Here is a 22,146-nt window from a genome sequence, read left to right as displayed (position 1 = left end):
CTGAAGTTACCATTAGTGTGTTACATCGTTCACGATTGGTCAATATTCAATAGTGTTTTGTTGTTCTCCCCATACAGTTAACTGGGAGCACTTTTTATTTGTCATATCACAGCCCTCTATAGCACGCATATATACGGAGGGGTCTACATCGTATTTTAACCCCTTCCACACTCATGACGAGCTGGGCTCGTCATGCAGTAGCCTCCCAGCACGCTCATGACGAGCCCAGCTCGTCATGAATAATGGGTTTTTGCATATTCCAGCACAGGGCTGGAACTCATCGAGCATCGATGTGGTTAAGGGTACAGAGTAGAATTAACCCAAAAGCGTGTAATATTCCCAGAAATTGGTCATTTTCAATAGGTGTATTGTTACCCTCTCTCCATATAATTGCTTGGGAGTACTTTTTATTAGTCATACGACTACCCTCTGTAACACACGTAAATACGAGGGGTCTAAATCATATTTAGCGGATATTACCCAGTATAACAGTGGTCGCACCCTACGTCTGACTACTTAACTTAAAAATAAACCCACCCTCTCGAACTATTCACTCCTAAAGACGGAAGTTGATATTCTTGTTTAGTTCAATGCTCACTCACTCGGCTGCTGTAGATCTGTCTGACGCTATCAGACTGTGATCTCTAGTGGTTTACAGTCATACCTATTGCCGTCGGTACCATCGAGGTTTAAGGTCGTCTTGCCAGGTCTCGGAATTACAGCAGATAAAGGAGGCGTTCGTGCGCTACGATGCTTTAAATATGGGCTACCGATACGCGGGGTTCGGGATTGCGGCGTCTAATCAACCGGAAGTAATTTTATCGGATGAGAAACTAATTCGCACCTAGTTCAGGGATACCAGAAGGGGATTGTGGTCAGATATCATCCTGGCTAAGTACTCGCTAAATGTAATCCCCCACATGTACATCCGGGGAGCAGAGATGAGTCCAATTGAACATGCAGCTCATGTAGAGCCGAAATATAAGAGTAGTCTCTCTCCCTCGGATGATGGACTCTCCAAGTGTCTGTCAACCCCCAATGTTGTTGCCAGTCTCGTCGGGCTTTTGCTACTCTGTGTGTAGGAGCGTCGGGGAGTGGTGGATGGGAGAGGTCTAGGTTAACATCAGTAATGCTATTGAAATCTCCCCCTCAAGAGCACGAATCCGGTCAGAACCTGCGCCAAAGTCTGTGAGAGCAGAGCGAAGAATGCAGGCTGATCAACGGTAGGGGCGTATATACTCCCTATAGTGATATCTCGGCCATCAAGGTGCCCCAATACCACCACAAACCTGCCTTCGGGGACTATAATTTGTCGGACACATTGAAAGGGGACCCCCGCCCAAACCCATATTAGGGTCTCCCTCGCAAAGGCGGAGTACGTAGTGTGGAACACCTGTCCTCTCCAGTGGCGCTGTAGCGCTGCTCCTTCTTTCTGCGTTAGGTGGGTTTCTTGTAGTAATGCAATTTGCACCCCTCTTCTTATCAGATAAGCATGTATTTTGTGTCATCGGCTCATAGTGAGCATCCCCTAACACTCCAGGTCATACATTTGATGCCTACGGAGGAACCCATAGTACAATCTCCAGTCCCCGTCGGTCTAATTCTCTTATAACGACATGCCTGACCCCGATCCAATTTCCCACAACAATAAAAACAACCCAACTCCCACTCCCCAGGAGAGGCTCACGAAAACAGGTCCCCATCCAAATGAAGGCATTCAAACAATAAATCATAAAAGTGGCAGTGCGTGCTCCGCTATCGGTGGACCCAGATCCCCCCCAGACCCCCTTCCCCCATGTATAGAACAATCTGTAAGCCCCCATAGTACAAGCGTGCCCTCCCGCAGTGCACAAACTGGGTCTCTAGGGACAAGAGCCAACATTAGTCAACCTGCCATCCTCTGCACATACAACCTGTGGCCCGATCAGCCGAACACTCCATCCGCTGTCTGTGGTGTAACGTCCGGAAGTTCAGTTTCAGAGAATCCATGGACACTGCTCGATCTCAAGCTCTCTGATCTGTCTTGCTCTGGGTCCGTGACATTGCTGGTCGGGCTTGCATCCCCTTGACTAATGTCCGCTACTGCTTGTACTGCTCTATCTCCTTCTTGGCACCGACCAGCAGGCAAGGGGGCCATCTGAGGCGGTGAAGAGGAGGTCGACTGCTGTCGGGGCGAGTCCAAATGCGGAGAACGTGGTCCGTTGCTGCGTCGAGTTTCTAGCCAGTTCCAAGCGTCGTGCAGGGTAAGAAAAGAGTATGTTTCCGCATCTGCAGTTACGCTAAGGCGAGCTGGGAACAAAATGGCGTAGGGGAGATGAAGCTGGCGCAACTTATGCTTTGGAGCCAGAAAGGAAAATCTCTGCCGCTGCACCTCCCTAGTGTAGTCCGGGAAGATCATCACTCTGCTGTTCCCGATCTGTAGGTTCTGCTTCTCGAGGGCTCGCTGTAAGAGAAAATCTCGATACCGATAGTGTAGTAATCGCGCCACCAGTGGACTGAGTGGGGAACCAGGTTTAGGTTGTCTAGCCGGGACCCTGGGGGCACGTTCTAGGGCATAGAAGGGGGAGAGACCCTCCGGGGCCACCTCTGTTTTCAGCCAAGATTCCAAGTACTGGACCGCATCAGCCCCCTCCTCTCGTTCCGGAACCCCTATTATGCGCAGATTATTTCTTTGTGAGCGCCCCTCGCTCAGTGCATCTTACAGGGAGGCGGCCGTGTCCGGAATGTCCTTCATGGTATTCTCATTGGTCACCACGCTCTCTTTAAGTTTTCGGTGCTCGTCTTTCAACAGGATGAGATCCGTCCCTATGGCGTCCATCTTCGTCTCCAATGCCTCTTGCGAGGATGTGATAGCATGCATGATGTCGGCCAGGGTATGGTTTCCAGTTTGTCTCCCCACTAGTTTTCCAGACGCGCTCGCATCTTCGTCAGTGTGTTGCTCCTCTTCGTCCATCCGCAAGACCACAAACCCCTTTTTTCTGGACACCCTTCCCATCATGCGATCTGTTGAAGGAAGTAGTAAGCTGCTGCAGGATTTTCCTAAGTCCCAATCTCCCCAGACAGGGAATATCTGAGCGTCAATGATGGCAATATCGTCAGGTCTCTAGTCCTCATGGGCTGCCACAGGAAGCGCAATCTTGTCTCCGTCTAGAGGACGACGGAGAAGTCCCCCGTACACGGGCTGTCCAATTTCAATATGTAGGGACTCTGGGTGGTCACCTCAGGGCTCCCAGAGGTGCAGGAGTGATCCAGTCAGGAGCGTAGGCCCAGCGCCATGCAGGGGTCCAGCAAACAGGCAGCAGCGCAGTGTTACCTCTGTAGTGCCTCCCGTCAGCAGAGTCTGGGTCCGGTACTACCTATTCGTTTGAGGGGCCCAAACAAGGACCAGCAAACCCCGGGCGATATTCTCCAGCTTCCAGGATGGTACACGGTGTGCGCCCCACGCCGTTCAAGACTTCCCTCTGGTGCTTCTAAGCGCAGGGCAGCAGTGCCGTGATCGGCTTTTCGTCTCAACAGGGAGCTCCGCGGTTCCTTTACAGCCGCATAGCAGAGTGGGCAAGCTCTGAGCTCCACATGCGCTCTTCCTCCCGTCAAGTCGCAGGTCCACGGACCTCCCGGTCTATAGCAGTCACTGCTATTGGGGCTCCCAGCCTGCCCCGATTTCCTGACGTCAGTGCGGCCTCTCTGAATTCGGGCAGCTATGGGGGTAATTTACAATGGTCCTGTGCAAGGGGGGTCAGCTCTGCAGTTAACGGCACCTTTGCAGCGCTTTCAGAGCCCCCCGCGCTGCCATTTTGAGGTCAGGTGTCTTCTTCTGGGCTTGTGCAGGGCGCGCTTCAGCACTCACCTCGATTCAGCAACGCCGTCTGGTTGTCTCGCAGGTGAATTCCCGTCTTCGCTCCAGCTCCAAGCTCCAGTCCGCCGATCAGAAGTCGCTCCAAGCGCAGCAGCCTTCGTTAGCAGAGGGAGTGTCTTCCACAAGGCGAGGCTGCCATTTTATCCGCGGTTGAGTCCGAGCGTGATCTCTAGGGAAAATCACAGTTTTCTCTGTGCTCCGTCACTCCAGCGTCTTGAAAGTGCAGTTAGGGGAGCACCAGATGTTCCGCCACAATTTGTGGTACATGGGGCTACTTCAGCTTAGCAGGATATCTTACGGTTGAGGGAGGCCACGGAGGTGCTCCGAGGTCCGCTGCTCCCTACATCTGCGCCAAGCCACGCTCCATTGCTTAATAGCTCTTGGACGACTTCCCCACCTAAGCTCTTTTCAAAACACATACTTCTTCCAGACCCACAAAACCATTCACCAAAGATTGCACAACCCACAAAGCTGCAAACCAGATCTTGAAGGGTAGGTGGAGTAATAAATCAGAAGCTGTTGACAAGTAACTCTACATAAACTACCTTGGGACACAGAGAGCAACAAGGCAGAAAGCTAATAAGTGTTACTATCCTGCCCGCCTCTTCTTTGCCTCTTGTCCTTTCCATTCTATAGACCCACTGTGAAGCAACACTTATGTCAACTAATTAGAAATTCGGCAAACCTGTAGCTTACGGAATCTAATGAAACACCCTTTTCAAAGATTCTCAATCCGGCATCCATTTTTGTCACAGGACAGTACTATTTCTCATCACTACTTAGAAGAAGTGCAATATGCTTGCAGATAGAAATGGTGCAAACCAGTGATCCTGCTAGGCTCATTAACATCCTTTCACATATCCCAGCTTTTTCAGACTGGTTTCACAACGTCTTGAGCTGGTTCGTCCTGTTCCCATAATAGCATGTCCAAATCCCCTCTTTTCCAATTTACCTTTCCTCCTTCATGTGCTGTTTGTCCGAAAGAGCAGTCTGACCACAGCTGAGGCACAAAGAACAAAAACTGTTGTCGTCAATTGGAAAAGTAGCAGAAACATTCCTGTACACAGCCGGTGGGCATGGTCCTGCTACCCATGGTGAGCAAAACCAGGCAGAAACATTAAGACATGGTGAATAGCGAAAGATCTCTTTTAAACAGGTCGAACTTATACGTGCACAAGTCTAAACTATCCAAAATCCCTACTGCAGCCATAGAGACAGTCCTTTATCCATGTTCTCTCCTGTTCCTATAATTCTGACAATTATTCTACTTAATATACCACTTGTAGACTCTATGTCGGTTATTCATGTAGTCTGGATTTCACAAGGTTACTTGCTGTTTTTCCTACTTTTAGAGCTTGCCTGTACACGTGTACAGTATGTGTGCATCTAAACGATGCCTCAATTAACAGGACACACAGATAGTGAAACCTCTTTGTATGTTTTTTACATTAGTTTATACACAGTCTCACACTGCCCGACTATACCTCTGGAGCCATTTACCTACAAGATGAACAACAGGTTCATGGAATATATTTTGGAACATAAAGAACACATTAAAACATGAATTGTCAGATTACTGTATGCATTAATGTAATTCAGTAAATTTGAATTTTAAAAAAAGAGGACTGCAGATCTCCCCCATCACCCTGAATTCCCAATCTGATCCAGTGTTTTAGCCTAAACTACTAAACACTGCAAAGGACACCGGGATTGTCCAGTAAATCAAGTACAATAGTGTCTCGTACATTTCAATGGTAGGGCTTTCCCTTCTCGCAGAAGACATCTGGATGACTAAGAACCATTTAAAATGAACCACTAACCACTCAGGTTGCAACATGTACCAAAGTTCCTCAATGGCTAATATCCCTCCATCAGGACATAGAACTAGGCCCCCTAACCTAGTGAAGCCGATGTGATGAGGGGGTAGGACTAAAATGGTTATTGCCATGAAATCACCAAAGGCATACCTTAATTCATAATGGTATGAACTGTACAGTAAAAGGTGGTAAAGATGCGAGTAAATGATTAGGCAATAAAACATGAGAATTCGGTCTAGTACACATAGATCATGGTCCCTGTAAATATTAACCCCATAAATGCTGAGGTTTCTCCCCTCATTTATGAACACTTTTTCTTCGCAATTAAGCTTTCATATAATTTTTTTTAGACAACAGATATCTAGTCCAAATATGCGTCATTCCCCCCCCCCCCCCCCCCCCCCCCCACATGTTGGAAATTCTAAAGATACCCAGGGGTTGTGGCTATCCATGCAGGGAACTGAGAAAATAGCCAAAATGTAGCAGGATTTGTTTGGGGAGTGGAGGGGATGAATGGAGAAAATGCTGTACAATAAAGTGTATTTTTTCCCCAAAATGGTATCAACAAAGAATATCCTTGCTAAGATCACCCGATTCCTGCTTTCAGGTAGAGGCATACAAAATCCTTTTAGCAAGTTTTTTTGGGTGCTTTTTTACTGGATAGACACTGTTTCCTATTTTTGGTAGTTTCTGTCCACTTCCACTTTGTGGGAGAAAGGGGTGTGAGCGTGCATCAATCAAAGGCATCTTTCAATGGGGTTGTTAGGATAAAACGAATGCATTCAAAGTTATCCTCCAGAGATGCGTGCACATCTAGTGCACCTATCTTTGAATGCATTTATAATGTTTTTACAAACACATTCAATGATGGCCTGTGTGGATGTGCACATCCACCACAGCTACCTTACACAAAAAGAGCACTAGCAAAGTGAATATGACTAACAGCCGAGTTCGTTTGGCATTGCCAACTGCTTGTTACTATTTCTAAGAAGTGTTTCGGTTGGAAGCGGGGGAGGGAGGGAGAGAGAGAGGGAGAGAGAGGGAGAGAGACAGAGAGAGAGAGAGACAGAGAGAGAGAGACAGAGCCAGAGAGAGAGAGAGACAGAGAGAGACAGAGACAGAGAGAGAAGAGAGAGAGAGAGAGAGAGAGAGAGAGAGAGAGAGAGAGAGAGAGAGAGAGAGGTTTTTTTTCTTGGTTTACATGCACGCAATTGTCTTACCCTTGATCAAAGCTGATGAAGCAGGAGGGCTTATCAAACTGTAGTGCAGAAATGCCAAATTAAGAATCTGGGCCGTAAATCGATGCTGAGGTAGTTTTATAGTCCTCCTGCTGGGCAAGTGCTTACTACTGTAAAACTAGCAATCTCTGACGGGGTAAAGAGCAAACAAACTGTTCGTGTAAGCAACTGTATCAAGGTTTGTATGTACTATAATTACTTGAGTGTGCGTGTCCGTTCTTCATACACAAGTTAGAGTCAAAAGAAGGATTAATACTTGAGACTCTACTAGTGAGTAAATCATATACCTATTAGCTTCGAGCATCAGTGGTACAGACAGATAAAAGCTTCCGAAATCAAACATTAGGGCAATAGTAACTAGGCGAGGAAATGATATTGTAGATGCAGTCACAACAGAAAATATTAGATAAACAAATGCTCACGTAGTTTAACTTCATGCACTGAAGTGTGGTATGATGACTTCTTTATTTTTATCTACATATGGATTTATACCAAATACTTTGAAGGAGTAATAGAGAAAGATAAATCCACAATCACTCAAAGTATCACATTCACATGCCTTACGAATGTGTATAAACTGGAGTACTTCTCTCTGAAGAGGCTTTGGCTAAAAATATCTTCCAAGAGAAGGCTGCTCTTAATATGCTGGTGTGTTTGAAAATGGTACCAATTATTAGGCTACTGGAGCAATGTCAATGATATCAGGGTCCCAGTGAATCTGCTGCTGCAGGGTGTTGCCAGTGATGATGGGGTGCTTCTAAATATACTGGAGCAGAGCCTGGGTTTCTTATGGTGATGCTGTCGTGTTGGACTGCATGGACTGTATAGCGCATTTCCACCGCTTGTATGATCTCCAAGTGTCACCCGCCACTGAATTATACATGGTTGGATACCCCAAACTCCCTGTCTAGGTCTGCTCCCTCTAACATGAAATACGCTGAATGGCGACAGTAATATCTAAAGGGAGCTCTGTCATTAGATATGTCATCAGTCTTTAAGTAGCTTCATCTCTCATCTCCTGATGAAAAGACGGAGTGATACCGGTTGTTGTGATGGATTGTTTAAAATCCTTTCTGCAAGGGAGATGACAAAGTGGAATCATCATCCTTTACATCCACCACCCACAATCTCAAGAAGGTTTTACAAAAGGATCAATATTATACAGGCCGCTTTTCAGCATCGATGTGCAGTCTACATTGACCTGCTCTGTTCACCGGAACATTGATTCCGGATATACGGAGAAGGCAGGCAGTGCATGTTCGCTCTTGCCAAAGAAGGTAGCACATGGTACTGGGATACAAGTCAATAAATCCATCTTACAACTTGTTGGGTGAATATCAGAAATCTTCTTCAATCATAACTAGGGCTCCCGGTTATATGGTATTGATTTTTTTCCACTTCTCCGTCTGTATTCATCCATATTTATTTTGGATGTTGTGGAAAAAGGAAGCTGAAACTAGTATATTTCCACATTATTTAATTGATAAATGCACACTCGTGCTTCAACGCCGGAGAGGTTTCAATGACATGAAAACCAACCGTTGATAAATCAATGCTCTTATATGAAAACATACCATTTCAGTATCAACCTTGTGCATATCTATTGCTGTTTAATCCTTCTTACTAAAATACCTTTCTCTTTGCAACTCCACTCGCCTGTCAATCTGTACAGCTATTGGCCTGGCAGCCATGACTGACAGCATTTAAAATCACTCAAAAAGCAACCCAAGCTCTGTCTTTATCCACATTTATAAAATAAATACAGACAGGGTTTCTGTCTGTATGTATCTGCTAAAATCAGTAAAAACGGAAAACAGGGAGCCCTAATCTTAATGAAAGCAAGACCGAAGTATTGGTGACATCCTCAGACTACTGTTTGTAGTTCTTTGTTAAATAGCGGCTGAGAATGAGCACTCGATGTAGCCCAGTGAGATCAGAACCTAATCCTGGAATCCATCCAAACAATAATCTGCTCTGGAAGCACGGGCAGCTTTTGCCAGTATTTCATGTTTCTTCCAGCTGAAGTAACATACTACGAAAAATGTGGTCCTTTAATAACGCCCCATCCTCCTATCACCATAGTCAACGCTTTAAATCACTTCGGGCTAAAATAAGGAAACAGTATTAGGAAAAACTGTATCAGCTTCAGCTGTTCCAATGTGTGGTTGTATGCCTGATTTCGGGTATACACAGCATTTCCACATTTGCCTGGTACTGCAGAATCTATACTGTTACCTCATAGAAAAACAAGCATTTGCAATGCAATAGGTCTCGCATTTACACGAGTTTGAGCTATTGGCATTGTAAATGACAATGCCTTTTATTTATGTTCTGGCTTTTAAAGCATAAATAAAAGGCATTGACATTTACAATACTAATAGCGTAAACTCTCGCAAGTGCAAAACGAATTGCATTACAAATGCTTGTTCTATTTGTAAAAGCAAATTCCCGCTTTGGGTTTTAGGTTTTGAAAATAAGAAGAGAAAATGAAAGTGTACAGCGCGGTGGTGTCATGTTGACAGAGCTGCACAGCACATTTTCAATGCATTTACAGCAACTGCTGTAATGGAGGTTCTTCTAAATGCAAGGGAGGTATGCAGAGCCTGTGGACATCTCTACATTTGGCAGGCAGAGTCACCTCACCATTGCGGGTTGAATTACTACACAATGGCGATGGTTCTAACACTGCCTGCCAAAATCAGAAATCAGGCCCTTCGTTTGTGAGATGGTCTATCATAGCTGAGAAAGGTAGACATATCAGGTGGTAACTGGCCAAATCAGATAGGCTAATTAAAACAGTGGTGAGCTCCAGTTTTCAGGAATTGCTACATTGTTGGAATGAGGCCCCTGTTCATTGATATATTCTGGAAGCATTTGCAGTTATTACCAATACTATTGAACGTTTGCTGCGATCAAGTACACTAGGCCCTATCTTGGTTAAGAAATATAAATGGTCCAAGTCATGCTTTGATCTTCATATTGCCCGTAAACACTCGCTTCACGATAAAGAAGTTGTTGTGATGTTAAGGTGCTACAAACAAACTATTCCTGCCAGGGAGGCGCAGGTACACGACAAGGCATGGGAGGATCCACGTCTAGCTAGTATTTCAGAAATCAAGGTTTATTCTGGCAGTTTGCCAACAGCTCCTATTTCCATGAAGGGCCTATTGTCCAATTAGATTCCAACATAAATGGGTGAACACTTTAGTAGTATGTATTGATCCAACGAAATGAGCATTAATAAGACAATGTCATCTACGAAGAGCCTGGTCTTTCAGATACAGGAGGTAATTGAATAAGTTCATGAGTACTTCTCTGGGAAATCATGGGACCAGACAATATTTCTTCAGATTTATTTAAGCACAAAATGGATTTGTGGGCCCCGGTGGTGAAAGATGTCCTGAATGCCAGCAAATAGTTCCTCCATATCAAAATCGGGATCAGAATCTATTTCAATTCCAGTCTTTAAACAAGCATTTGCAATGCAATAGGTCTCGCATTTACACAAGTTTGAGATATTGACATTGCAAATGACAATGCCTTTTATTAATTATTTGTTTTTAAGATATAAATAAAAGGCATTGTCATTTACAATACCAATAGCTTAAACTCGTGTAAATGCGAGGCCTATTACATTGCAAATGCGGGTTCGTTGGTGGTGACCAAGGCACTAATATGAGCAAACATTTACTACAACGTGTTAAGTCCAGTGGTGGTACCCTGAGGTGACGTCATTATTGCATCTGGACTTTCTCTTATGTGCTAAAGCAGGGCTAGGGAGTCAAGCAGACCGCAGGAATGTCAGGGGGGGGTGAAGGCTTAACGCAGGGATGATTATGGGTGCGGGGGGAGGGCGAGCACCATGCCACATGGAGATAGGTCGGGAGTCATTGCAGTAATGAGTACAGATGCTGTGGTGGGTGGGATTCGAGGATAAGGGGGGTGGGGGCACGCTTTCAGTAATGAGTAAAGATGCTGTGGGGCCGGGATTCGGGGATATGGTGCGGGGGCACTGTCTATGCAGTAATGAGTATAGATGTTGTGGGGGCGGGATTGGGGGATAAAATGGGATGGGGGCAGCCTTGCAGTAATGAGTACCGATGCTTTGGGGTTCAGGGATAGGAGGGGGGTGGGGGCCACCCTTGCAGAAATGAGTACAGATGCTGTGTGGGCGGGGTTCGGGGATAAGAGGGGGGCACACTAGCAGTAAGGTTCCTGTCTAAGGAATCTGGAGTGCTGGCTGCCGGCTCTGGCAAGAGAGGATGTCTCTAATTCCACTGGCATTGAGGGCGGGGTCCTGCCCCCTCAAGGTCTCGAGGTGAAGCAGATGCCGCAAGCAGGAGGGTTGTTGCCCCAGGTTGCAGTTACCATGGTCCCACCCCAAGTCCTTAACGAGAAGTGAACAAGGCTCAGACGAAGGACTGCCCCCATGTATAATGGTGCCTGTGCTTTGGCATGTGTATAGCGCCCTGTATCACTCACTTGGCACTGCGGCGCATTACTCATATGGGTGCTCTTTTAATCTGGTCCTGTGTGTGGTTCTTTGTGCTCGCTTGAGGTAGTCCTTCTTGTTTGTGTTTCGTTACTTGAATTGTAAATTCTTTGATCCTGTGAACATCTTAGTAGCGCCTCATGCAGGTGTGTAGGTAGGCCAATGGGGTCTGTCACTTGTCTTGTGCTGGATGGTCGGTGGAACGCTGCACACTGCAGACTGTCGTGCTCACCAGTCCGTGGCTGCCATGCTCTTCGCATGTGTGAGCGGTGGGATTAATCTGATTTAAGCTGTAAGGCGCTATGGTGGCTGTGGGGTCGGTGAACCCGCTGCAGTCGCAGAGCTTCGCCTGATCTCTGGTTTTGGTCTTGTGCCGTGGGATGAGGGCAGGTTTGCGGTGTACTGCGTGTTGGTACTACTCTAAGGCCCTACGCATACATGCCAACATTTTAGGAAAGGGACAAGGGAGATTTAAAGTAAACCAGACGGCAACCAGTGGTGCGCGCGCACCACAGAGGAGCCGACATGGCAATCGAAACCAGTGGAGCGCGCGCACCACAGAGGAGCGATGGAGCCTGTTGTCTGTGCCGCTCTGATGGGCGTGCTAGACACCGGTGAGAATGGGCGGAGCAAAGGCGGGACATGCGCCCGCCTTTGCCCAATTGCGTGCCTTTTTATTTTTAAAAAACACGTGAAACCCAATGGCAGCCGGTGAGAGTAAAACCACAAGCACAAGCGTGTGGTCAGCTTTCAAAACCCCCTTACAAGAGGTCTCGCACTGCGCGAGCAATGCTGCGCACTGGAACGCTAGACGCAAGACCTAAAAAGCCAATAGTTCTCGGCGATGTTAAGGCCTTTTAGCCAAGTAGCCCAAGAGCACACAGTATAATCAGGGAAGCCCTGATTTACACTTGTTTTCTGGTCAACCCTTTTATTTTTTTCTATTTTCTGTTTCGTAGAAAGGGCATTATGGCAGCTGAAAAGACATTACCAAAATGCATTAAAAAAATAACTAAGCAGGATGCTAAGATAGAAACAGGTTCGAGTCTGGGCGTCAGCTCAAAATCCTGTGATCCTGTGCAACTCCACTGCCTAAAAAATGAATACAAATGAATACAACCTTGTGTAATGCAGCAGTTGCTCATGTAAAGTGCTACAATACCTTTGGGGTGAGCTTGCACTAAATACAACTGCAAAACTAATAATGATTTGGCTGTTTACGTCCATGGATTAGATGAGAAACTGGGATTTTTTGGTTTGCGAAAGTAGGAAACTAGTAAATTCTATATTTGGGACTAACTTTTTGGGGTTAAAGTATCGTTTTGCTTTAAAATGGTGAATGAGGGTAGAGTAGTATGTAGGTTGTTTTTTTAGGGGGGGTGGGCACCATATAAAAAGACTGCTTGGGTTCGTGAAAATACATTGTTGATGTTTTTCGAAGCAGGACCTTGATTGGACCTGGACTGTGTGGAGGAGTGGAAGAGGGTTAGAGGGAAGTTGAAAGCACTGCTTGATGGAATGTGCAACAGCAGCTATGCGATTTAGACAAGATTGTTTAGGTTAAGGGCTAGTCTGTGCATTATTTACACTATAAAGACGGGCAAATGACTACACCGGTGCACCTCTGCAGTCCGCTGGCTCTAAGCAAAGGGGTCCTCTGTAGGCTAAACGAGGTGTCGACATTTTGTGCAACATTCGTGATTGAGGTCTAAACCAAAAATCAGATAATGAGCTTTCTTTAAGTTGCATGTCATGCAGGGAATTTTAATGTGTTCAGAATAGAGGATCGCTTAAGAAAGGCCAGTAAGCACTGTTGGCTTGGAATGTGCACTGACCGACTTGCAGGAAGTTTCCCGCGCAGGCCTTGTCCAGGAGTGAAAGATTGCACCAGGCCTGCTTGTAATGAGCCTTTCATGCCTATCTGTCAAATGGCGGTTTACGTTCTGCTGTTTTGCTTTTTAAGTACAAATGAAAATGCTTTGTAATAATGCATTTCATGTGGGTACATGAAATGCATTTTTACGAAGCTTTTTTATTTGTACTTAAAAAACGAAACAGCAGTTCATTCCTGTTTCAACACAAATGCAGAGTGCCTACTGTGAGAAAGTGCCATCTTTCTTGCATGGTATGTCCCCACTTTTTGCTGAATTGCAAATGTGCTTTGACTGAGTGTGACCTGGGCTCCTACATATCAGGTGCCCAGGGCCTATGTCCTTCCCTAAACTTATTGTGCCACCCTTAGGGGCCCTGCACACTGACACACACACACACACTCTGCCTTTGCAGGCTGATCGTCCTGATGCAGAACTAAACAAAGAGTTGACATGATACACATCCCTGTGCGCCATGCCCACAACCCCACTGTGCTGTCATACATCAGTCACCCCTCTAGCTGGGTGCCCTATGCCAGTGGTGTGGGCACAGGTGAATGAGCCCTGTGCCCCTACATTCCCCAGGGCCATTCCTGGGCACAAGAGTATATGGTGCTGGGAGGTTGTCATTACAAACTCCACAGCACCATAATGGCTACACTGAAGACTGACAAGTTTGATACCAAACTTCTCAGCACATTAAACCCACACGGATACCAGTGTTGAATTTAATGTAAAATGCACTACAGAGGGCATCTTAGAGATGCCCCCTGAAACCTAACCTACAATCCACTGCTGGTCTGAGAGGCTGCCTAGGCTGCCACACAGCAGACATGTTGCTGGACTCTTGGGTGGAGAGCCCCCCGCTCTCCGGGGCCTGCAACAATGCACATCCTGGGCGAGGTGCTAGGTCTCCTGCCCCAGGATGGGCAGGGGGAAGCTTCAAAGGCATGCCACCTTTGTGAGCTTCTCCAGGCCACTTGCTGTACTCAGCAACTGGCCCCCACCAGTTCTGAGCCCCACTCTGGCAGGAAGACTGGCGGGAAACCCTACGTCAGGAAAGGTGGTGTGCCAGCCTGTGCCAACTCTACCCCTCAGGTGGAGGAGGCGAGGTGAAGCACGACTCCGGGCTACCGCCATCTTGAGGATGGGGAGCCCTACCCACTCACAGCTAGGCTCCTGCCCCCCTCCCACAGGAGAGGAGCAGGTTAGAGGGCGTACGCACCCCAGGACAGGGACCTGATTTAGTATCTTACCCCCACAGCACCATGAAACCGCTAGGTATACGAGCGCTCAATAAATACCTTTAAATTCAAATTCAAATTCAAATTGGTCCCAGCCCTCACACTACCTGTAACACCCCTAAATTTAGTATTTAGGGGCACCCTGAACCTTCCTTCCTCAGATCCCGATTTCAAAACAAGAAAGAAACCAAGAAGAAGAAGACCTGCCGTGCAGCTGCTAACAAGAGGACGACACCTACTGACTTGGCCCCAGCACTATCGGCCTGTTGATCCTTGTATCTGCTCCTGCTAAATCCCGGCATCTCCTGCGGAGAGCAACCTCGAGAACCACGGAGGACCTGCCTGCCTTGACCCTCTTAGAGACTGGGACTCACATGAGCAGTGGTTCTGCTCAAACAGCAATACCCCTGGTGCCAGCCAGGAACCGCAAACCCAGCCCACTCTGCACCCGCCGAGCCCGGCCTGTGCTCAAGAGGACAAAGACCCTGAGGACGTTCCCCCGGCGATTCTGACTTGGAATCTAGTGCCCAAGGACCCTCCTCGATGACCCAGACGATGCCTGCAGCCTCAGAACCAGGGACCCCCACCCCCAACGAGACCATCAGAGGGAAAGATTTCCCGTTGCTAAAAGACACCCCAACACCCGGCGCCACCCGGCCCCTTGTGCCCAACTCCGGGGTGCCTACCTATCCTCCAAGATCCCAACTTACCCCTCGAAGTGTTGGTCACTCCAGAAGATCCTCCATCCCCAAACTGCAGCCTTTATTCACTTTCCAAGATCTCCATTGAATAACATTGAGCGCCCGACGGCTCAAAAGCACCCTGCACCCAGCCGCCTACGTGCCCCTGGCAGTGCAACCTTTGCCCTAACCTACTTCTCCATTTGCCCTGAGCAAGTGACCAGGAGCCCAGCTCCCACAGCCGCGTGGCCTGCTAGCCAGCAGCCACCAACCGAAGGCCCCCTGCATCGCATTGGATAACACTGGGCCTAACTACCTCTGCACCCGGCAGCCCCTGTGCCACTGAGGGTGTACCAACTGTACCTACCTGACCCTGGGGGACCCCTGAGTCTATGCCCAGAACCTTAACTCTGCCAGTCAAGTACTTACCTAAAAGCCGATAACTAACTTTACTTCCATAGGCTAACATTGATTGGTTTCACTTGGAATTTCTTCTGTGTGTGAAGTTTTGGAACTTTAAAATATTCACCTAAAATCAGCTGAACAACGAATTCAGATTTACTCACCTGTTATCAGGAGAAAGCTCAATGCTGCATCTTTTAGCCCAGTACAAACCCTTAAAAGTAATTTTAACCAGACTTACATGTAACCTGAATTTTCTTCCATAGGAAACCATAGACTGTTTTTTCTGTGAAATTTCTTCCAAGTGTCGATTTTTGCAAACTACAAATATTCTTTAAAAATCGTACCAACTACCAAAACGTAATTGCTTACCTGTTTTAGATAGATGTCCCAGTGCTGAGCCTAGGAGTCCAGTACAGGATTACAAAAGTAACGTGAACATACTTTACCTGCAAATTGAATTTCCTTCCATAGGATAACATTGGTAATTTCAACTGAAAAAGTTTTTGTGTCAACTTTTAAAACACAATAATATTCCTTAAAAATCACTACTATAACCAAAACGCTTTTACTTAGCTGGTTACAGGACATGTTCCAGGACTGAATCTAGGATCCAGTCTTGTGGTTGGAAAAGTGATCTACAAAGTAATGAATTGCATTTAACTGAAAATTCCAATTGAACTCAATGTTGCATTGTGTTTGAAATTGTGTAGCATATTGTAACTATTGCATTCAAAAAGTCTATTGCCTGTTTGATAAGTATTTAACTAAAGTAATTAATTCTGAGAAAGTATATTTTGATACCTTGGTGGTTTCTAGATAAAACAACTATATCTTTTGAGACAAAACAATTGGCCTGGAGTTCAGTTCTAGAGTGTGTGAGACCATTTGCTGACGGAGTGTGTACAACAAATGCTTTACACTGTCCTCTGATACTACCTTACTGCTCGACCAAGCTACCACTTTGGAGTGTAAGGTTATATCTAACTTTAGCCTCTGCCAAACCTCTGGGGACTCTATACTCACTGTACCTTACTTTGGTCCAGTATATATAGAGCCATTTTCTTACACCTACCAACAAACTCCTGAGCAGAGGCAGGAAATAATGAACAAGCTTTGCAAACCTAAGCCAGTCCAGGGCTGGGGCAGCTGCAAGGAGCAGGGCAGGCACAGACAGCAGTGCCCCTTGCTCTGAGGCCTCCCTCTGCTGTGAGGCAGCTGGAGCCCCGTGACAGATTGGGAGGGTGGAGGGAGAGCAGAGAAAGTGGAGCCAGGAAATACAAAATAAAACCGAAACCAGCACAGTGCTGGTGAAATGCTAGCAGTGCTGATAGATAATGTCCAGGATTATTAACAAACAACCAAGTAGGAGGCAGGGCAGAGGAGGCAGCAGTAATACAACTGGGGTGTTAAGAGGGGTGGGAGGAAGAATGCTATAATTAAAGGTAAGTAGCTCGGGCGCTGAAGTTGAACACAGGCAAACACTAATAGAGCAGGAAACCAAGAAAGAAGAGTCCCCCAGAGAACAGATAAAGAGCCATTGTGGAATGAGACAGTACTTAGTCCCTGCTGCATGGGAGGAACGGAAGAGAGAAAGAAGGGACAAAGAGGCAGGACTGACCACTGGCAAGCAAGGATTTTTGAAGGACACTAACATAGACAAATGAAAAGCTGGGTGATGTCTTTAACCCAACATAAGAAATTACAATAGGTCTTGAATGCTCGACCTAATACATTTTAAGAGACTATCAATAGAAGAAAAGGCCATTTATCACAGTTCCTAGATTATATGGCTGCTGAGTGTAGTTGGTACTCGTCTTAGACAGCTTTGAGCTTCCTGTTGATGGGAGGAGACGTGCTGTGCTGATGTCATAAACTGCACCGAAGCCGAAGTGAGGAGCCGCTGAGTGTCAGGTGTTGAATACCGGCGTTGAATTCCGGCGTCTTGAGCCTCCGTCCCTTTCCAGAATTGTGGTGATACAGTACATAGGCACGGCAGCGACAGCGCAGTTGTGCCAGTGGGGTAACGAAACTTGAGGGGGCCCCTGAAAAGTACATAAGGGGGGCCCCCCCATGCCTCCCTGTCAAGGTTCCAGGTTGCATATGTGTGACATTTAAATGGCTGTAGTACGCTTATGTGTGACACTTTGAGTTACACTTTATCACATGTCAATGTAGCTGTGCCTGTGTTATAATGCTCATTTCAGAAAGTCCTGAGCAACCCTGAAAGAGTGGAGTGAAGGTGAGTGTAAATAAACATGTGCTTGTTTCCTGCAAATGGGACCTAGCATGGTGAGTGTTGCATGCACCCCAGGCTAACATAAAAACATAAGAAAATAACCCAAATAACAGGCTGACTACACTGGGTTTTTGCCAGGGTACAACTGTCTCTAATAAGCACTGGTGTCACCATGTGCTGAGTTCAGCCACACGTAGTTGCAGTAAAGAAAACATTGCAAGGCTGAAATTGTAACAGCTAAGGGATGGTACAACCAGGACATTAGGCTTTAAGCTAGTGCTTCCTTTTTAGTTCTCGCCTAGTGAATGCAGCACAGCTGCTTTGCTTGGCAAGACTCTATTGCTGTGGCTTTCGTTCACGAAGGGAGACAGGAGGTGGCACACGCGGACAGGAGATGTGCACTCCGTATGCGTGCACATCTCCTGTCCCCGGAGGCTGGGAGCGCGTGCATCGCGCTTTCAGTTTTCCTCCCCCCATCGGCTCCACGGAGCCAGCTTGTTTCCAATAGCGATCGCGAACGCTTGTTTTGCAGCACTTTCTGTCTTTTTTAATCTCCTTTTTAATGCCGGGACATTGTCTGGGAAGGGTGAGACGCTGTGTGTTCTTGGAGTGCTGTTAAACGATCTTCGGGCTTGAAAGGGGAACAGAGGGTGTCTCCGGCTTCGCGGCCGCCCTGGGACACTGCTGCCTTTGCTGCAGATGCGCCAGAATAATGTTTGTTTACCTTGCCACAGGGCGTCCCGTGAAAGCTGTAAAACCCATCTGCGCATGGCTTTGAGCGCGTAGTCAAGGCGGAGAGGGAGCTTGAGGGACTGTTAAGTGGGGTTTGGGCGTGCAAGCGAATGGCAGTGGGTGGGGGGTTTGTAAGGGAGGACGCAGGGCCGAGCGAGGGGAAAAGAGAGCGGGTGGTTGAGAGAGTGCGAGGGTGTCTATGTGATGGAAGAGAGCCGTGGGTGTGAGGCTTGGTGAGTGAAAGAGTGAGGGTAAGCTTGAGGGATGAGGGGGTTGGGCGTGAGGGGAGAGCAGGTAGGGATGTATGATGTGAGGGAGGGTGTGGCACACGTAGATTGGTGGTTGTGTGCGAGGGTGTGTATGTGGTGAAAGTGAAAGGTGAATGGTTGTGAAACTGGGTGAAGAAGAGAGGAAGGGTGATCTTGAGGGGCGAGGAGGGGTTTGAGTGTCAGAGTTGAGCACACATAAATTGGTGAGTGGGTGTGTGATGCATGTGGTGGAAGCGAGAGGTGGATGAGGTAGTTTGTGCAGTGCCGTTTTGTAGGTTCATGTTAGGGCGGAAGATGGAGGTAAGTTGTTTATGAGGGAACACGGCATGTGAACCTGAGGGACACAGCACTTGGCAGTACTTAATTTGAGCCGTTTTTAAGGGTGTAAAAGTCTAAACCATCTTTTTTGATGGGGTAGTTCACTAAGCATGTCTATCAATGCCATGAGGATAGACACAGAAATCTTCTCCTTTTCTGGTCCCTGGAGTCCACCCTTAATTCCTCCGACCATCCCATGTGACAATTTATAAAAGGCCTCCATGTTATTTCGACCAGTTTGTTAAATAAGGGGGACACTGAACAGAAAGAGGTTAAAACTTTAAATATCCATTTGACGGTTAAACAAAATGTGTTAGTTTAAAGACCAACAAATCAAGCTCTCATAACGTTTTCTACCATCGGTTTGATTTTGTGGAATTCAGCTTTTTCAGCTTCTTCCAGTTTGTGTTTTGTCTTTAATTCTGAGAAGGACATAACCTGGTGTCTCTTAAGCAAATGTGTAATTAGAGTTATTCCTTTAGCACTTTAACATTCTCAATGTATTACCCTATTCTATTTCCAGTACTATCTCTTGATTATTTGAAACTAGGACAGGATTCTATAAAGACGGAAAGTAATAAACAGGTAATTGGGAAATAGAGATCAATGGTTTGTGGGCAAAACTACATTTGATAGTAATGTTACTTCTCCCAAAAATACACGTGTAATATCATATGGTCTAAAACACTAAGTGATTATTTAAAGGCATTTTTCTACTTTTCATGGGTGTGGTGTGTTTAAAAAGCCGAACGTAATTGTGAAGCTTTCAGATTCCAGTAGATAAGGGGGCTTTGGATTCCAAAGACTAAACTTTATTTATTTTTACCACAAGCTAGTCGAAAGCTTCGATACTAATGTCGATTGTGCAGACACCTACATAGCTAATTGCAAAACAAGCATTTGCAATACAATAGGACTCGCAGTTACAAGTGCTTCAACTATTGGCATTATAAATAACAATGCCTTTTATTTAGGTTTGTAAAACAAAAATAAAGGCAATATTATTTGCAATGTCAATAGCTCAAACACGTTTAAATGCGAGACCTATTGGATTGCAAATGCTTGTTTGTATCCACCTACTAGCATCTCTCATTTACAAACAAACTGGTTGTGTTAATAATGAAGACTTGTTTGAGGCAATGCAGTCAAATATATATGGGTTGCCCTTTAACTGACTATCCAGATACTGCCTCCGTTACCACCACATACTGGAAGTCATTCACCACCATCCATATCTGGGCTCCCGATCCCTTTCCTCCAGCAGTAAATCTGTATCCTCATGCCCAGTGGGTCTGCCGTTCAGACCCGCTGCTTTGGTGCGGGAGTCCATGCTTTTGTAGCATGAAACAAGTAAATAAATTGTCGCCTCTTGCCTCTACAAAGTTGATTGGGGAGACAGAGCCAAAGGGAAAGAAAACAAGCATTTGCAATGCAATAGGTCTCGCATTTACGCAAGTTTGAGCTATTGGCATTGTAAATGACAATGCCTTTCTTTTATGTTTTGGGTTTTTAAAACATAAATAAAAGACATTGTCATTTCAATGCCAATAGCTTAAACTATTGCAAATGGGAGACCTATTGCATTGAAAATGCTTGCTTAATTATGCGAATAGTGAACAATATTGTTCACTGTTAGTGTTATATAAAATGGAGTATATTAGCTAGAATATGAACCTATCTAGAAGCTAAGGTAAGTAAAACCAGTGGCGCCAGCCAAACTGTGTGAACCATGTATGTCGGCGGGGATGGAGAGAATGGGTCAAAGCAAGAAGAAGGCCTGCAGGTGGGGACAACTCAGTTATTGGTACTCCAAGTTAGATCCTGAGAGGGAGACATTTGAGAGGGAATGATATTATGTAGTCTGTAGCTTGACTTAACATTGAAATGTGAGTATAATACTGTATGACCAGAGAAACTCATATCCAAAGGGAGGCTTTTGATGTGGCAGAGGTGAAAAATATAGTGAAATCCATGGGTGTAGGAAGAGTGGGGGACGCAGGGGATATACCCCCCCCCAGATTTTGGAGTGGGGGGACATGGTAGACAAGGGAGGGGGGGACGAGGAAACCAAAATAATTTCCGCTCTCCCTTCCGAGATTTGCGGTGCCATTAGCGCACAAAAATGCTTCCTAAAATGGCCCTGCATTTGCCCGGTGTCCTTTCTCCAGTCACAGAGGCCACCTGCCCTTTTTTATGCTGCACCCTCCACAGAAATAGTCAATGCCTATGGGTAAAGCTTGGCCGCTCTGAGACAGAGAAGGAAACAATGATGTTAATAGCACAGATATTAAATCATGCTGGTGTAAGTCAGATCTCTGTATAAATCCTTTGACGACTAAAAATTCACATATATTTTGTGAAAAACACTATTGATTTTACATGTGCAAGCGCTGCCGTCTCTGCAGTGGTATCACTTACGTGTACAGGATGCAGACAGCTGTGTGAATCCGGCCCTGGTGTAGTACCTGGAGGGAGACTAGAGTCTTCCTTGTACGCAAAGCACAGTAGGTATGGCTCCCTTAAAGAAACATCACAGGCAGCAGTTAGGCAAGCGTCCTTCACAAACAAAGCTTCCACAGTAGAGCGTGCAAAGGATAAAAATATTTGCTGTCAGCAAATAACATTTGCAAATTTTGCAGTGGGTGCATCTCTTACTTAATGCAAGCTTCCCTCATACACACAGATGTAGTGCTTAATTTGTAACACAAGAATAATAATATTCAGAAGGTCAGCCCAAACCTTTTCTTAAAAGACAAGCCTCTCTCATCCACCACCCTACACTCCACTCCTCTTTATGTCACTTTAGCAGGTTCTTTTCTAATCCTGCTTGTGCCCACCACCGCCACAAATTAAGCCCTGCGATATCTGGTACAGCACACGTTCGTCCATCTAGTAGCTCACCTCACACGCACCTCGCCAATAGGGCGACCAGAAGCAGGGGTACCCCGCCAGACATGGCTGGGGTGAACCGAGGGCTGATGCTCCTCT

The 22,146-nt window shown here is 46.2% G+C and overlaps 1 protein-coding gene across 4 annotated transcripts in view; it reads right to left on the bottom strand.

Moving 5' to 3' along the window:
* The window catches only part of SHLD2 (shieldin complex subunit 2), a 1,059,977-nt gene that overhangs the window by 913,255 nt on the left and 124,576 nt on the right, over positions 1-22,146 (bottom strand). The window contains exon 2 of one of the 4 annotated variants that reach the window (XM_078643305.1): positions 21,577-21,676. The exons of the other annotated variants lie outside the window; for them this stretch is intronic. The gene's annotated coding sequence lies outside the window, so the exon portion shown is untranslated. The remainder of the gene's footprint in view (positions 1-21,576; positions 21,677-22,146) is intronic. 4 annotated transcript variants of the gene reach the window in all.

This window comes from Lissotriton helveticus, chromosome 5_1 (assembly GCF_964261635.1).
Source record: "Lissotriton helveticus chromosome 5_1, aLisHel1.1, whole genome shotgun sequence".
In the NCBI taxonomy this organism is placed as follows: Eukaryota; Metazoa; Chordata; class Amphibia; order Caudata; family Salamandridae; genus Lissotriton; species Lissotriton helveticus.
This window is presented reverse-complemented; position numbering and strand designations above follow the sequence as displayed.